The 15,686-nt window shown below is 51.7% G+C and overlaps 1 protein-coding gene across 3 annotated transcripts in view; it reads right to left on the bottom strand.

The window, feature by feature from the left end:
• Window positions 1–15,686, bottom strand: part of Rhp (GTP-Rho-binding protein rhophilin) — a 197,150-nt gene that overhangs the window by 58,809 nt on the left and 122,655 nt on the right. The gene's annotated exons all lie outside the window — the stretch shown is intronic.

Below are 15,686 nucleotides of genomic sequence, written 5' to 3'. Positions count from 1 at the left end.
CCGCACTGACGAGTCCTCTTGTTTTCTGTTTTCTGTTCGCCTTACCCCGATGGGTCACCTGGCGGCTGCACCGGTATTTCCCTGACCTTCTTGGCGAACGGTAAATTCCAGCGGTGGCAGAACGGGACCGTGCTGATCCCCAGGCACGTATGCACCCCCACCACCGGATCGGCTAATACAGGACACAACTCCTATAGAAGGTACCGCCGCCTCCTCCACGCGCAAAGGGGCGTACGTACCGGGTCGAAGACAGGTCGAAACGCTGTCCCATTTTTTTGTCGCACGACACAACCGGGTTAACAGACGCCCAGGCAAAACGAGAAGCACAGGCGACGCACAGATGTCTCGATGCGATTACGACCATCGCGCAGCGCGTGAATGCCTCAAACAAAAACAAACAGGGACGGCGAAACGCATGCGATTAAGGGAATCACGGGGGGGGGGGGGGGATTCGCGCCAGACAAGTAGCACTGGCGAGAAGTAGGGATGTCATGTGGCCTTGATCTTACGGTGCTACACAAAGTGCCGTAAAATCGAAACAGGACCAAACAAGAAATTAAGCGATCAAAGAATAGCACGGCCGCCGGCATGTTTTATTTTTTTTTTTTCTATTCGCCCGCGACCGAAAAATGAATCGACAGGTCAGGACCACTTAAATGCAGATTAGCAGACTCAGACTGTGCCACTTTGCGTGCGATGACGCTTGCGACAAAACGCAGTACGCAATTTATGTCAAACACAATGGCGCAGAAAAAAAAAAAAAAACTCGTGTAAGATTTAGACAGGACTCCACTGATTAATAGCGCAAACAGAGGGAGTGATAAAAGAGAAAGCGGTGGCTTCGAGCACATAATTAACGCTTGTTGTAACACAGCGTGCTCTTACGGTTCACTTTGTGCGGCCATGAATGGAACGGATGCCAAGCGCCTGAGACACGACGTGCCTAATTGTCATCCTCGTCAACATGAAAAGACTTGTACGTCGGGTGTGTGCGACGAGATTACGCACCAGTGCAAATCCTACTCTCCTTTGTCCTACGTTCAGCCCCTCTACGCCAGCGATCGAGTGTTTTTCTCCGAATTCCTGCGTGCGCTGACCAGTGTGCTGACAAGACCCTCTACCAGGGAACAAGAGAGAATGAGGTTGCATGGATAGTGGAGGGTATAAGAAGGTCTTGCGAGACGCCACGGTGGATCTTCTCTACCCTTGCATGCAGAGCACGCACGCCGAACGTTTCTGTACTTTTTGCCTGGGAGAGCACCGGTCACCCGTAACGATATGTATTCTGTCATTTGTTTTTACATTATCTCACCTTCCCTGCCGGGCCCTCTCTGATGGTCAATCTGGCCCGAGCTGGAGGTACCAGCTCGTAACAATTGGTGGCAGCCGTAACCGTGCGCTGTATGGTGGCACACTGTGTGGAGCACATCTCTTTTGTTGAGCTGTGGTCATTTCAGTTGTGCGACACCGACGTATGCCCGAATTCACACGTTGCCACGAATTCTTTCGCATTTATACGGCTGGCTTCATAACGTGTTTCTACACTTGTGCCCCACGCGGTTCAGCGCCACAGCTGCCCCATCGCATTGATGAGTCCCAAGTACAGTCGGACGTTTCTACAACGAAACGACCTGATAAAGAAGGATTCCCGTACGCTCCTTTTTTCAATCAATGCCTTTGGTATGTACTGTCAAAGCCTTTATAGCGAAGACAACTACAACGAATTTGCCTGTACAACGAATAAATTCAGGCGGTCCCGAAGGCTTATCTGTTCGCTTCACAACAAACACGTATAACGGCTTCACCACAGCTTTCCGCAGCCGCCACACAGCTGCTCTGCGCATAGGGATCGCCGACCGACACGACAAAATGGACCAAGCGAGAGCGTCTGGACTCCGCAGCCACGTAGTTACACCGCCCTCCCCCGATACAAAAGCCCCGCAGGCCGAATAGCCGAATACTTTGACAAACGGCATTAGCACGACGTGAACGTCGATGCCATAAGGTCGGCTGCACTAGCATATTCCATCTGACGAAGTGTGCAGAAGAAAATTGGTAGCTTCTTTCACAAAGTATCTCTCGAAGTTATGTTAAAGGCGCGTCTTTTTTTTTTTTTCTTTGCCAAACAAGCTTAGCCTGCTCTGTTGCGAACGGCACGGTGAGCCATCTTTACAACGAAGTAACCTCTATAATGAAGTATTCTGGCGACCCCAATCACTTCGTTATAAAGGTGTTTGACTGTAGTTACGACTTACGTAGTGCGATATTTATTTATTATTATTATTATTATTATTATTATTATTATTATTATTATTATTATTATTATTATTATTATTATTATTATTATTATTATTGCGAGAGCAATTATATGGACACTCCACGCGAATATTCGCCGTCGTCGTTTCCGTGAGGTTCCGCATGTATTTAGGTATATGTATGCTACATGCCATGATGCGGGTTGTACTGCTCCACTATTCTATCACTAAAGTTTCTCGTATCAGGTCTTACATTCTTGACTACATTATTCCTTAGAATTTTGAGAATGGCAGCCCAAAAACGAATATCATGAAACATAACTATCACAGCGCATGCCATCTTAAATCTTAGCAAACTATTAAAAGTGTAGAACGACATCAAAGCTCAAACATGACATTAATGTAATTTTACTGGCTGGCGCGGCTCTTTACCGGCAGCGTAGTGGCGCCTGTACGATGTCATTATACAGGCCTTGCACAACGTGGTAAAGCTTTTAAGGGTGCCAGAAATTGTGGCACACACGCGTATATCGCGTCTGCGTTAGTCGGGCCAGCGTGTAGCTAGACAACGTCCGAGAAGTCCAAACACAACGCTAAACCTTGCTATCGCAGTCAGAGCTTCGTCCTTCGGGCGAAACTGCGAATTAAAAAAATGATTTGGCGCAAGGCATAAAGAATAAATAAAGAAGAAAGAATACAGAAAGTTAAACAAAAGCTTCCAACCCTGCATCGTACTAGAACTGCAGCAGTGTTTCAGCAAACTTGTTGTCCGCCACCCAACGGTCGTAGTTTTCGGGTAGGTCCATGGCTTCCAGTTCAGCCTTTCCTAATTTCTCAAGTCTGGTCGCGCCCGCATTCCAGGACACTTCCAAAGCAGGTGCTCGCACAGCACATCAAGAAGAGCACATCGTTCCAATTCCGCTTTCGAGGACAGACGCCGCAAGGCAGCTTCGACACCTGGCACGTAGTCTCACACTGACCGAGTGGAACTCGCCAAACTTACGACTTACACGACTGCATCGACTAAACCCCTCCCTGCAACTCCAACCTCCAATCGGACTTCCTCGACGTGAAGCTACGCTTCTCTGTCGCCTTTGGTTAGGAGTTGCTTTCACAAAGGCATACTCTACATTAATTGGAATGACTGACAGTGCAGCATGCGAGGTCTGTGGCACCGAAGAAAACATCGACCACCTGCTGTGCCACTGTACACGATACACCCCAGAGAGACAAGAACTTGCCAAAGTTTTTCAAAAACTGGACAATCGACCGCTTTCTGTGCAGGTGCTGCTGGAACACCGCCCCCATCGCCCGTCGGCCCATAAAGCGGTGAAGGCGCTTTTGTGCTTCTTAAGGACGACGGGCTTGTGCGACCATCTGTGACTATTAATGCAATTTCTGTAGGACCACACACGTCAGCGAATTCACCGCAATTTCCTTCTTTCCTTCTCCTCTCTCTCCCCCTGTTATCTTTGTTTCCCCTTTCCCATTCCTCCGGTGTGGGGTGGCCAACCGGACGTTATTCTGGTTAACCTCCCTGCCTTCTACTTATCTCTTTCCTTCCTTCCTTCCTCCAAACCAGGTGTGGAAGACCTGACGTTGTCAGAGCACCCGATCACTTGGGACACGCTCTTTGGTCGTCTTTTGTCGATACCCAAGCGCAGGTGACGGATATGGTTAAGGGCCACTTAAGCCCGAAGACTCCGATGAGATACTTTCTGCGACCGGGTAAAGTTACGGAGAAGAAAGCAGACACACGGGGAAATCAAGGCGCGTGTGTCCCATCGGGCGCTAGATTTCAGTGCTTGGTCGAGAGCGCGGGGATCCGACAGAAGAGATACAGGAGTCTCAGATGAGGCAAGTGATCGAGCCAGTTGATCTGCCATGTCGTTGAAACAATGAGCCCCAATGAGAGAGAGAGAGAGAGAGAGAGAGTAAACTTTATAAAAATGTACACACGAGCCACTACAACCAGATGTAACTTATCGGTGGCGCTGGAATTCGGACTTCTGAAATCGTCTTAACCACCACCGGAACAGGAAGCGACCATGCTTTCTACTATTTTATTTAACTAAGAAAACACAGATATGACAGCCAAAATAAGCTTCTCGCCATGCATATCCTCCCAGTGAAAGTATAAACGGGAGAAATGACAGCGGCAACCACGATTCGCCGAAGCCCACCGTCCACCTCGGCCGCAGCTGCGCGGCTGTGCCTTTCCAAGGAGAGCACACAGCGAGCGTGAGGTGGAATGTGCACGCGCGAGCCGAAAACGAACCGCGTGCTGCTACATGTTTAATGAAGCCTCGCGCGCCGAAAAACACGCCGATGGGCGTTCCGTGTTCAAGCCGGCGTGGCCGTGAATATCATACATACGGACCACAGCAGCGGCGTCGCCCGACAGAACGTTCGTCGTCGCCCCCATGCGCTTTTTATTTCTCTCTCTTTCCTTTCTTTTTTTCCTGGGGGCGGTGGTGCCACGTGCGTTGTGTACCACCGATCGCAGGCCGCGCGCGTTCTACAGGGCCACCGGCGGCGGTGTCGTGACTCGCGTGAAACAGACTCCGGCGCGCGCATCGCGCACGGTCGGCTAGCCTACCCAACTCGCAAGCACTCGCACCTATACTATGGAGCACCAGAAGTGCGTCAGACTGCTTCTATTATGGGCACGCGCTGGCCCCCAATGGTCAGCCGCAAATGAAAGCGCACTCACGATGAGCGCCCAGATTGCTGGGCACTAATAGCGCGAACTGCCGCTCAATCATGGGGCCGGTCCTGATTTGCCGGCACTTCCACGTGCGGGTTCGGCGCGCACACGAAAACGTTTAAGGAACTGTTCACAAACGTTACGCTGATCGCGGTATACTCGACGCACTAAACTCAGACACCAGTGCGAGCGAGCAGGAAGCAACACGGCAAGATCAGACGAATGACACCCTCCCTCTCCCCCTCCTCACCGCCCACCTCGTAAACCACCGAGCTGGCAAAGTGGAACGCAGGTCCTTAGGCGTCTGTCGTGTTTGAAGAGCCTGCCTGCCTGTTGTTTTACAGCGAAGCTGTATATGGCTAGCTGATTCGTCCGTCTGTCGGTCACCTGTACGCAGAAAACTCCGGCGCCACCCCATGCGCATGCGCGAAAGGGGGAGAGAGAGAGAGAGAGGCGCGCGATTAGCCAACACCACCTAGATACCACAAGGCCTGTTTACTCCGATCCATGAAGTCACGCTACCTGGCCCGCAATGTCCATTGACAAGGCTGGCGTGATCAAAGCGGTGACGTCAAAATCACTGTTGCCTACTCGGGAGCATTCCCATTAAATTATATGGCAGTCGGGTCAAGCCACATTAGCCAACGACACCTAGATAGCACAAGGCCTGCTTACTCCGATCTATGACGTCACGCTACCTGGTCAAAATCACTGCTGCCTACTCGGGAGCGTGCCCATTAGATTCTATAGCAGTCGGGCTAGGTAACATGACGTCATGAAACGGCCTTGTGCTAGGTGGTGCTGGATTAGCTGCGCCAGTAGTGACGTCGTTGCTCCGTCGCAGCCGAGCACGCGCGTAGCAGTTTCTCTCCGGCTCCGAAATGGGCAGGCCACGCGTCATACGTATACTCCTAAGGAGCATGCAACTTTCGATCAGCCACGCCGCAAGCAGAAGCGGAAACGAGCTTGTCTACACAGTGCCGATGCTGCAGCCCGGGCACAAGAACAGGCTTGTGCAGCCGAGTGCAAGCAGCAACTGCGTAGCGAGCAACTGGCAGCCTACCAAGCCATCGTTTAATGAACCGTCGGGATTAACCCAGTGATAAACACCGGGGCCGCACGTTTCAGCTTCGCTGGTTAAGCATTTGCATACGGAGTGCTTGGGCGGATTTTTTTTTTTTTCACTTTACTGTACCACATCAAAATTTGAAAACGTCACCACATCGAAACACTATAGATACGGCGGGGTTCATACTCTGTGTCATATATCGCTCACCAGCAAATTTCGCGCGATAAACTGGCGAGTAAACAGAAATGAGAAGCGACGAAAATATTGCTTTCCGTGACGAATAAAGAACGAAAGAACAACAACAACAAAAAATTTGCATTCGAACTAATTGCACAAGAGCGGGTCCTCGGAATGTACAAGTGGAACCAGAAGTTGCGGTTCTGGGGATTCCAGAGCGTTTACGAGCGAATCAGCGGGAATTAGGGAGGCGACGCGCGGCTGCATGGTCGAGCGGCAGTGCGGTTGCGCATGAGAGCACTGGGCCTTCGAAATATCCGCCACGTTCGCGTAGAGTTAGAACATTGCGCTCGCTCTCGGTTCCACCAGCTGTGCTACGTTCTTTAGCGAGAAAATATTATATACATATAACGTGCTTCAATACCGAATGTTTCTGGTAAGAAAGCTCGTTAGGCAAACATCGGCGAAAGAAATGCAATTGGGAACGCATGCGCCGGACGGAGGGATGATCCGTCCGGCGGCTCGGAACCTCCGCATACACGCTGGCGCTCGCTCTTTCAGTGACTCGCGAAGAGCCAGCCAGCTAGACCGACTTTAACATTGCTTCGCCTTTTTTCTTTATTTTTTTCACCTTCTAAGTCACGCGGAGCACATCGTGAAAAAAAGAAAAAGGAAGTTTCCCAAACGACATAACAACGGTAAACGTTCCGCAGGAATCCGAAACTGCTTTCCCTCGCGCGGATGGACGGCGGCGCGGGAGGATGCTGGACGCGCTATTTATGCCTGCAGCGCCGGCTGCGCCGCGGGCTCGCCTCGCGCGCGACGCGAGCGCATCTGGGCGCATCGCGCGGGCCATTAGCGCCAAAACGGCGGCGCGCGCGCCGCCGCATTTGCGTCTCACGGGGCCGCCGCTTCACCACCGCGTGACAGGACAATCCCGAGGCGGGAAGGCACTGGAGGTTGCGTTGCAGGCGGAGTGGGCGCGCGCGTTCCGGACGCGCATCCGCCCAGACCGAAGGCCCAAACAGGCCAAGAAGCTATACCGTATACAGCCGGAAGGAACGACGACGCGGAAAGAAAATCTTGTCCTTATGGCCCGGCTTATGTTTTACCTTTCTTCGCGCGACGGCGTCGCCCTTACACGACGCGCCTCTCTCGGTTTGCCGCTTTCGCCGGTGGCACCAATTACGAGCAGGACAGGACGCGAGTAGAAACGCAACGGAAAATGACACGCGTGTTTGCAAGCCTGTGGAGGCAACGGTACGGCCCACGACGCAAGTGTGCTGTGCGGGACGTCGACCGTCCCTCTCGTTTCAGCAACGCGCGAGCAAGCTCAGCGCGAACATCCGTTGAAACGCGGAAGAGGCGATCAAGCGGGGCCAATACAAAGGAAAGACTATTATGAATCGGCTATACTCAATGAACGGGCGACAAATAACTGCAAGTACAATCCACACGTATACGGAGGCGGCGTGACTGTATTGCGAGTTCGCGCCGAAAGCGGCCGCGCACACAGAACAAGCAGATGCAAGCGCGTAATCAACCCACGTTGTGACGAATCGACGCATGGAGAGGAAGTGGGAGCCAGAGTGCGCAGTCAAAGAATGTGTGGAAGCTTGCGGAAACTATAATGGATGCGGCGCCCGAGCCGCTGGGAGGTGTTGCGATAGGCGGAGTCAGTTCATAATAAAGCTGTCGTGCGAACAAATGTTTCACTTCGGAAAGAGGTGCGGGCCTTTTCAGGCACCGTTCTTATGTAAAGGTGAGGGGAGAAGCGAGACAAAGAAACTAATGTTAAACTTCAGCGGTCAACCGTAACACTGATTGTAGCTATACGGCGACTGCAAGCTTAGGCATGCGTTCTTTTCACTGAACCACGCCTCAGTAAAGAAAGCTTCGAGAAGAGAAGCAAAGCACGCGAGATCAAATTTGCGTGCGACCTCAAGCACGCAGAATGCTTTCTGAGACTTGGCCTTTTTGTGAGCAATGAGGTCGTGCGCCATCATTATCAAAACAGTGCAGCGGGCAACACAAAAACGAGAGCTCCTGCGCCTGCCATGGTGCTCATTTGGAACGAACAAAACATCATCTCCACTCGACCACATTAAAATGCACACAAACGAGCATAACGGTGCGCAAACTGCTGTGCATAGCTGTATGCGTGATTTTCTGCCGATAGGATGTGGAACGACTCACGGTGACCGCAACATGCAACATCCGGCCTCAATAAACGAAAACAACCTAGGAGCCCCTTTCTGTACTTTTTTTCAAATTTTATTTTACGCAGGCTCTTACGAACATTCAACAGCTTTGCGTTTCACAGCATGTAGAAAAATCAACATGTCCCGCATCGTTCTGACTATTCATGTTGTCCAGAAAGATGCCGACCTCTATGTTGTGGCGGGTTCTACTGAAAACACATTCAGTTTATCTCCACTGCTGCTCGCTCAAAGAAAGAAAGAATGAAAGAAATGCGTTCCCTGTCGTTCCCTACACAAAACTGCATCGCGCAAAATGTAAGCATATTTATGAATGAGTGAAAACAATCTTTATTACTCCTACTGCAAGCGGTTTCCGTGTTATAGGCTATCAGTCCTACCTTAAAGGGGTCCTGAACTACCCCTCGGGCTTGGTGAAAAAACACAGTCCGCGAATAGCGTATACGCCGCTGTGAACATCGCAGCCAAATTTTGCAGTAGTGAGCGGCGCGTAAAAATTGCAAGCGGAGCGCGGAGTCAGCTTTTTCTCAACCGACTTCTTTTCAACAGAAACCTGCTCCTCACTCTTTTCCGGACGCCTGATTTCGTAATATAGCAGATTCCCATACGCGGCCGCTATTGGCCAATAGCTGACGCCGATCAAGAAGGGTGTTTGCATCAGTGCGTTTCTTCCCACAGTTACTCTGTATATCTATTGATGCAATTTAATAAACAGGCTGAAGTATGCGAAAATGTGCTTTCGCATTTCTGTAAGAATAGTATACTTCCGGAAGAAGCCAGCTGTCGTCTGCTCACGCATGCTCGGCCTCGGCTGCCCGGCCGCGTAGGAATTAAACTTTGGCCACCCTCCTTATCGGTGTCGTAGACGTCGGGTCTCGCTAATTTCGACTATAGTTTTGAACACAAAACTATAGCCTCGAACTACTCGAAACTAAAGGTCAGACCACACGTATGCTACCCAGCACGTGCTGACTCCTGACCACTCCTTCGCTTCGCTATTGATAGCGCTTCAAAATTCACACAGCGCTTCAAAGGTGGATGTGGCTACAATCTGTCGGTCAACCTGATGCAGGACAAAGCCGGTCCAGACCACGTAGCACACGTACCACTAGCATGGCCAGACTGGAACATAGCAGCGTGAGCGCGCACTGAAGCCCTGTCGTATACACAAAGCAAACGCTACGTTCTACAGTTGCGTGTAGCTGCGGCCCGCTACGTAGCGTAGACAGGGCGGCCGCCGCGACGAGTCCGCTGGCTGAGCGCAGTGCAGCTCGCTGAGGACAACCGCAGTTGGCGCGTCGTAGGCCACGGAATCGGCAGTGGTCTCTAGGTGAACATCCGAAATCAAATTTGAACTGCGCGCCACAGTGGCGTTCAGTAGGCCACGCCCCGCTCCGCTGTAGCCTTCGCAGTGCAAGGCACTGAAGACTCACGGTGCACAGCGAACGGGATCATATGCGACCCTTTGATTGCCAATAACTCCGCTTCTTCTGAACGCATTGAAGTATCTTTTGCGGCAAAGTATTTCAGAAATCGTCTATTTTAACTTCAAATGCATTTCTCGACTTCCATAAAATATGGTTCAGGGCCCTTTTAACCACCCAGGAGGGATAACCAGCATCTGCGTTTGAGGAGTTTTTCTTCCGAGTCATTCACGATTTGAGAAGTGGCTGGTGTTGCTCCTCCTGAGAGCTCCCTTCTTTCCTTCGTAAGAAAAATCCGCATTAACTGTCACATTGACGCTCCAGAGCTACGCTTGAGATGCTGCGCCAATTTTCTGCCCACTCTGGTCTCCGATGGTCTAAGAAAAAAAAAAAAAAGATTTAATACATCCTCATTTTGATTCTGCACAGATGCGAAGCAACTGCGGTGACAGCGATACTTTGAGTCACACGGGTGGTTTTCAGCTTTCGAAACTGGGAAAAGGAGACAACAGGGTAGTGTAGCTCCGCAGGGTTTTTTAACGTTACTACCTGCGCTGCACCTACTGGATATGGTGGACAATAAGAACAAAAAACAAAAAAATGTATTTACAACGGCGAAACCAGGTAAAGTGCTTCGGGATCGATGCGCCGACAGCATCGTCTAATTTCACAGCTTATGGACGAAGAATTTATTAACTGGGATCCAATGAGACGTACCGATCCACCTTTTTATATCGAACGTGTGCGTGTGTGTGCGGGTGGGGGGGGGGGGAGCAACACTGCACCGCACCAATGGGCGTCGAGAGCACAAACTGAATCGAACACAACACAGACCTGGAACAGAAACACGAATCATTTACGGAAACGCGACGTCCCCATTCTGCTGACGACCAGTAGGCGGTTGCAACGACCTTCTGCACATTTCGTGGGCACCGAGCTTTTCATGACTATTCCAAACGCAAGCGCCACGCACGCGGACAGCGCGGCGCCATCCCGCCGGCGACAGCGCCCACGGCTTTCGCGGGACGCCGAGTGGGCCGCGCCGGTCGTCGCGGGGTGAACGCACCGCGACAGGTGTCGGCAGACGCCGGGCCGCTATCGGCCACGCCGCTTTCAAGGCACGCACGCACAGGGGCAGCAGGAGGGACTCACAAGGGTATCGCGCTGTCCTAACACTCGGCCCCGGAAATCGGGGACGTCACTTAGCGCCGGACGAACAAGACGTGCGCGCCCACGTGTCCGCGCCGACAAAAAGCGCGCGAAGGATACGACACAAAGAAACGGCCACGGGTTAATACGAGGGTGCGGCCCCAGGCGCTCGTCAAGTCCTCAAGCGGGCGCACTTGTTCGCGACGGCGCGCGCAAGGACCATTTGCCGGCTTCCCCGGAGTCGAATGCCATTATTGCAGCGGCCCACCAAGCGCTTGCGTGCTAAGGACACCGGCATGCGGACGAGAGATGGCACAAAGAGAAGCCGCCCTCTGCGCGATTTCGCCCTCCAGTTTAGTGTCGGCTTTCATTTCTGGCGTGCGGCAACCGCTTCAGCAAGCAGTTGTGGCGCCGCATGCTCGCTATCAGGCTCGCGCGGCGATTACGAATCCCCGGCGGACAAGTCGTGATACGTCACTGGGGGGTGTGTCACAGCGCACCCTCAGATCATGGCGCAGTCCGCGAGGAGCACGCCCACCGTGATTGCAGCGACGCCGCAACGAAGTTGTTGCACGATGCATCTTTGGCGCTTTGAGCGCGCTTGTGTCATCGTGTTTTTGAGCCTCATCTTGAAGGTACACGTATGTACTGTGTGCTGAATATATCGCTGCGCGTGTTCGATAAAAGGTTTTGCGCTCACCGCTGCACTGTTATTGCTCAAATTTTGCAGAATGATCGCATTTTGGCGTCGACTTCGTATAGTGTGTCATTTGGCACAGTTAATTGCCTGGTTTTTAAGAAAAAGAAAGTGCAAATTTGCCTATGCTTGTGGGAATGCGAGCCGTTGACGCGACGGCGCAAGCATAAACTTGTGTTGCCACCTGCCGTCAGCTGCAGAAAGCAGCGCTTCAGGGAGGGCAGGCGCCTGTTCCAGGCATATGGTTATTGTATGAAACTATGGTTCCAGGAAACATTACTAGATTGTTGCAGGAGCGGGCAACGCAAGGCTGCCCTCTCTGAAACGCTGCATTCTGCAGCTGACGGCAGGTGGCGATACAAGTTTATGCTTGCGCCGTCGCGGCAGCGGCTCGCATTCCCACAAGCGTAGGCAAATTTGCACCTTTTTCTTAAAAACCAGGCAATTAACTGTGCCACGTGCTATACTAAAGGAAGTCGACGCCAAAACGCGATCGTTCTGCAAAATTTGAGCAAGAACAGTGCAGCGGTGAGCGCAAAACATTTTTTTTTTCGAACACACGCAGCGAAACATTCAGGACCCTGTATATGTACGAATGAAGGGAACGTAATTGAAGCCGCCACAGGAAGGAAGCTAACCTCGCGCGCCGATGAAAGTGTACAAGAGGAAGTGACGAGAGTCGCACGCGAGTAAGAAACGAGAAGCTCGAAGAATGCTTGCTGTCTCACTCAAGTGTTAGCCTCGCGCCGTGATGAACACAAGCCTCTGCAAGCTGCCCGCAGAAACGTCGCCGAGTTGGACTAAAGCTCCTACACGTTTTGGCCGACGCTGGCGCGTACATGGAGGGGCTTCAAGTTGGAGCACAGTCACGAGCACATGCAAAGACACGCTGACGCTTTGCAAATCTTCCATCAAATAGTGAACACTACAACGTAGATGTACCCCGCGAATTAGGACTAGTGACGCTTCTATCAGCGGTTCCTGACGACCAAAGCATGCATGCGGTCACTGCGCCGGTGGTCGTCGCGTCTCAGCAGCCAACGACTATTGGCGGCGAGCTCCACCACTGGAAAGGCTGGCGCCACCGTCGGCGTGACATGAGGGATCACGTGGACACAGCGGCCGCGTCGGCTGCTTCGGAAGCGCCGAAGCGAGCTGAAAACGAAAGTTTAAAGTCGCACTTGCGTTGCGGTTCTAATTAAGTGGTGCTGTTTTACCGCCTTGGGTGTCTGCTTGACAACATATGAAAGTACTATAATAGGTAGTGGCTGCCTTTGTAGGCGTGCAGCATGGTAGGCTACTTCTCGATGCCGCAGTGCCGGACGTACGCAACGGAGCCCGGTGTCAGCCTTATTCACAAGTAGCCGCAGGACAAAGAGCTGCGTGAAGCTCGGCTCGCGTAACTTAGAACCGGCAGACAGCCATCGGCTACAACTCAGGCATGCAGCAAGCGCACACGAGAGGAAGATTTCTGCTGCGGCGCCGGCACTGCGCGATGTTCGGTGAGTAGCAGAAAACGCGCACTGTGACGCTCGCCCGCGCCCGCTGCCCGGCTAATGTCAGGACGGTTTGGTCTATGAACTTGTTGATGCTAGATACTGGCAAGTTCACTGGAAAGGAAAGGGAGCGGTAATGGATGGATGGATGGATGCAAAACTTTAATAAGGTCCTGAGGTACGCGACTCAGCGCGCTGCGGGCCGCTCCCACGTTGGGACAGTCAGGCCTTGCCCCACCGCCGCATCGTGGGCCCTCTGGACAGCCCATAGTAAGCGGTAAGACGCACATTAAAGAAAGGCGTGGCATATGGTCATGTTTGTGTTAAGAATGAATGCACTGGATTACAAAAAAGAAGCAGAGGGAAATCGCACGCTGAGAAGACCGATAAACATACAGTTCGACGCAACTTGAGAAATAATATTGAAATGCCCAAGAATTTACAAGACAAAAAAAGATTGAATCGCCGCGACGGCACATCACGGTCGCCGTAGGCGTCGAAGTCTCTATAACGAAATTATTTTTGAACAGTTCTGATAGCGTCCACGCAACAATGGTTGCTAGGTGCTGTCAAATGCTCATATGCTGCGGCCTAAAGCTCACGGCACGGTGCGAAAACGCGCTCACAGCGAAAGGAAAACGTTGTGCGCGGACATGCCGGTAGACGCGCAATCGGTCGCTGCGAATCCGTGCGATCGCTGGATTGAGGCTCCATTCTGTTATGCCCCATTTGGTTATACAGACAGCCCACTATAAGAACATGTTTCACATTGTTTACTCTCGGCGTTTGGCTACCATTCACGCAAGAAGCCGGTTCGGGAGACTCCATCGCGGCGACCAGGCGCAGTGGCGTTCACTGTACGTATTCGGTAAAGAGATAGCGTCTGTAAACGATTCTGTGCTTTCAGTTTGCCCAGGATTATTATTTCGACAGTCAAAAACTTCCCTCGTTTTGAGAATACCTACATAAATGTCCAAGAGGGCTGCCGCATGGTGTTTTTATTGAGCGCCGTAAGCGAAACCTATGAGGAGCGCGCCACGTGATCCCTCATACTACGCAAGGGAGGCGCTTGCGACAGATGGCGACTCCGTAACTCCTCGCCGCCAATAGGATTAAAACAAATGACCCTCACGGATAAAGCAGATTCTTAGTTTAGGGGACGCAAACCGCCGGGCGTACAAAAGAACCCAGAGGGAGCACACAAGTGCACTAAGTGCGCAAAACGGAGTTTGAGTGCAGCCCCGGAGCTAAAATTCTATTATGCCGTGGTGCGATGTTTCCTACGTTGCGTTTATGAAAAAAGAAAACCTCGCATCAACTATCAATCTCGTTTTCGGCGGACTAGTCGCCGCGCTCGTAACATTTATTACGAATGCATTATTTTTCAGCGCTGCCATTGCTCAGTAAGGCGCAGTGGAAACTTGACTGCGTAAGGCTTCTAGCCAATGTGAGTGATGACTCGCAGGGCCAGTTACACTCGAAAAAGTGTCTCGCCTCCAGTCGTTTCATGAATTACTCCGACCATTCGCGATGCAAATCAACAGAGGTGCCCTTGTCGGTCATTTGCTTTTGCAGTTGCACCCGCACAGCAGCCCACAAGCACCTCATTTCTTGCTTGCCGTATCAGTTGATAAGCACTACTAACAAACAAGCAGTCGCAAAGCCGAATGGAACACAATGGCGTTATCGCATCTGTCATATTCTTTTTCATCTTGCTGCAATGCGTGGGTACTTGCAAAGCCCATCGGCCTGTTAGCAATGGGGTTGCAAAGGCCAGTAGGAAACGGAAAGCACTACCAAGGCGCTTATGCAGAGGGAGACGGCGTTAAGGACTTTGTGCACCAGATCGGCGTTCAGCTTCGAGCTCCAATACTATCGCTACGAGTCTCTGCCACGCACAAGTACGCGCACGCTTTTTCCGAGTATAGTCGCACAACATATATTTTAAGCTACAAGAATGTCGCGACTGCGATGTTTGCACGACTGCATTTTTTTTCTCTCTCTCTTCGTCTGCACTGCTGATTACATTCGCAAAATCATCGTCTTCACGCAATGAAAACAAACAAAATCTGCTCGCAATGTAGTATGCCAAGCTAACTGTCAACTATCTTGAAAGGCATGCCACGTCGAGTGCGATGCTAGAAAATGTAATAGCTCGCCGGTGACTCAGAAGAAAAACGAAGACTCACATTACCTAAGTGATGGAGCGGCTTGTCTTTCGTGACCTATCACGCAGAGCCGCTCTATACTCCCGAGAAAGGACAGAGGTCAATGGCCAGAAACGGCACATTCTGGGCTGTATTAAGTGGGCCATAAGGGCCAAACAAGCAATATTAATCACCGAGAGAGAGCGCACCCATCGCTCAGACGTAACACGGGCCCAAAGTTTCGGCCCTGGCGCCTCCTTTGAGAACAAGTTGTCATGCGAGGCGATTCGCGCACTAAGCGATGAAGTCGGCAGTGCAGGTAACACTTGGCAGGCATTTTCGGAAG

Source organism: Dermacentor andersoni, chromosome 1 (genome assembly GCF_023375885.2).
Source record: "Dermacentor andersoni chromosome 1, qqDerAnde1_hic_scaffold, whole genome shotgun sequence".
NCBI lineage: Eukaryota > Metazoa > Arthropoda > Arachnida > Ixodida > Ixodidae > Dermacentor > Dermacentor andersoni.
Note: the sequence above shows the minus strand (reverse complement) of the source record. Positions and strands in the feature narration are given on the sequence as shown.